The following is a 2766-nucleotide window of genomic DNA, read 5'->3' as shown; positions in this document are numbered from 1 at the left end:
TAAGCACTGCCTAGAAGTGATCACTGTTTATTGTTTCCATCTTTTATTCTTATATATGTCTAGACATGTGCGTGTGTGTGTGTGTATGTAAAACTGGATCTATATGTGTACATCTGTTTACTGCTTTTTTCACTTGATATATTATATTTTTATCATGTCATTAAAATTCATTAAATTTACTTTTCTGTACCCTGTGACCTAGAATTAACAAAGGGACTACCTGCTCTAAGAGCCCTACAATCCTAACTTTGTGCAACTAATGGATGCCTTACGTTTATGGCAGGAAAAATGTTGACTCTCTCCCATAGAGCTGATTTCATTGATGATTCTGAACACATTGATTATATTGTCTGGTCTCCAATTTGCTGAAACTATCTGAGATGCTCCCCTATTCTAGCTTTCTTGTTGTGAATGGCTTACTTAGTGAAGCTTCGAATGTCTGAAGTGGTTCCCCCAACACAGTTGCTACATAAGGACTGTGAGAGAACAGAATTTAATAGCAAGTTTCTCCATGGGCCAGGGTATAAAGATGGTTTGATACCAAAGTTGAGGAATGACAGGCATGCATGATGGAATGGCATTCTCCTTCTCTCCTTCTAAAAGCAGTCTGGTTTTAAGAGAATGGGTGTTGTGTTTCACTTGGTCTTGCATATGCAGGCCTAACTTTGGCACAGCCTTTCCATCTGCCCACAAGCATCCGCGCCACAGTTGACACAAGGATTATGGAAGGCAGATGGAATGTTACAGAGGAGATCATCCTGGAAATTCTAAGAGGCAGGCTGGATCGAAGGACAGAAAGCAGTCTTGGGAGACTTCCTTTTTCTGCTTACAGTAATCAAGGAATCAGCTCAAACTCATGCAGCCTGATGAAATGTACATTTCCTATAAGTTACGCTTTGGCCCTTGCTGGTTAAGCCACCTCTATGCAGTGTGTCAGCCAAATGGATTTGAGCTCCAAATCAGGTTCTTGAAACTCAAGTAAGTTCCAAGTTAGGCTCTTGAAATTTATAGTAGAAACAATAGTTTTAAAATCCAGCACTTTTGGCAGTCGCTCTTCCTTAGGCAGCAGCCATGGCGGGACAAGAGGACCCGGTGCAGCGGGAGATTCACCAGGACTGGGCGAACCGGGAGTGCATTGAGATATGTCTTGCCATTCAAGACCCGCAACACTAAACGAGAAATTGACAGCTCTTGAGTGGAGAATGGAGTACGTTGAAGCCTGGGTGACAAAAGGTGAGGCCCTCCCCTCGAATCGTGCCACACTGCTGCTGGGAAGTTGCTTCTGCAGAACACATGGCCCACATGGGAAAGGCCCCAGCAGCCTTCAGCTCCTTCCTCTCTCCTTACAGAACAACAGGTCTTCTTCTTGTTTTTCTTTTTTTCAAAAATGTGGCCTTTGGGCTCTGCCCTGTACACCCAGGAGCGTGAGGTGGCATGTTGGGAGGGGGCCAGGGGGACTCTCGGCAACAGCGTTAGGCGTTTCTACCTTTTCAGAAGCATTTTGCAGAACTACTTGTTAACGTATTTGAGGCGCTAGGAGCCAAAAGCCTGAGACTCTGTCACGGTCCTCTCCACCTCTCTCTCCCTCTCTCAGCCTTTCCTTGCAGCTCTCTGTTGCCTCTGCATTGATTCTACAGTCTTTGTCTCCTCCCCACCTTTGGCTGGGGGTGGGGAGCAGTCCTGGCTGAGACCCTCACACCCCGGCAAGGCGGCTGCCAGAGAATGTTATTGCTAACACACCAGTTTCTTGTCCTGTGGGGGAGGTCAAGTCCAGGCCCCACTTTGGCTTGAAAAGGGATGTTTTCAGAGTTTTCTTTCTGTCATTTGGGGTGTCTTTGCCTCTCTTATTTCCGTAATAAATTCCTCAACTTTATCTGACTGCTGTGATTGTGGTGGGGGGAGGAGCAGAGATTGGGGCTCACCTATTCCACTGAAATCTGACGTGTGAGATTCTTATCCTAACAGAAAACTTTCAGAGGTAGCTGTTTGATCAAAGCCCAGGTGGCGTATCAGCTGGAGCCCCTGCGTTTGGACTTGGAGCTGACTGATTCATCCTGGGAATCATCTGGTCATTCAGCAGGCATTAAGTAAGTACTTACTACGTAGGCATGTTATGTTCCAATAAAAGATACAGTGTTGAAAAAAAAAATGCAGCACTTTTGATTTACAACAGTCAAAGGAATTTCAGGTTTCAAAAGGCTCTCCCCTAAAAAGATCAGTGCACAAAGTTTATGTTGTAAATAAGACATTAGAAAGAAATCAGAAGAATAACTAGACGTCTCTACTTCCTGCAGATTAGGGTTGCCCAGATTTTGTCAAATCCCTTTTTATTCTAAAAAAAAAAAAGTATAAAAAATTTAGATGCTAGTGAGTTCCTAAAAGGGACACAAAGCTATCTGATAGTGACCGAAGAGCTGTGGAGAGCTGTTGTGCAGAATCAGGTGGCTGCAGAGGGGCTGCAAGGACATGATGACCCGGGATCAGATGGCTGATGCATCGCACCTCAGTTACATCTCTCTCCAGGGCTGAGCATGGACCAAATGCCTCCTCTGACAGCAAGAAGGATGCCCAAGAAGTCTGGATATGACACTATGGAGGGAAGGAAATGTGTGAGAATATCCTGAATTGAGTGAAATGCCTAAAAAAACTGAAATGACTGAGTTTACCTGGAGCTTCACTTGATTGCTTTTCTGCCATCAGGTGGAATGAGAGCTCGAATTTAATTTTGTTACACGGAAATGAAGTTCAGTCATTTGCCCATTGAAG

General features: G+C 44.6%; 1 pseudogene; it reads left to right on the top strand.

Annotated features, from left to right (window-relative positions):
- The first annotated feature begins 1050 nt into the window (after positions 1-1050).
- Positions 1051-2122, top strand: LOC135321745 (probable protein BRICK1; annotated as a pseudogene).
- The last annotated feature ends 644 nt before the right edge of the window (positions 2123-2766 follow it).

The sequence above is a fragment of the Camelus dromedarius genome, chromosome 7 (genome assembly GCF_036321535.1).
Source record: "Camelus dromedarius isolate mCamDro1 chromosome 7, mCamDro1.pat, whole genome shotgun sequence".
NCBI lineage: Eukaryota > Metazoa > Chordata > Mammalia > Artiodactyla > Camelidae > Camelus > Camelus dromedarius.
Note: the sequence above shows the minus strand (reverse complement) of the source record. Positions and strands in the feature narration are given on the sequence as shown.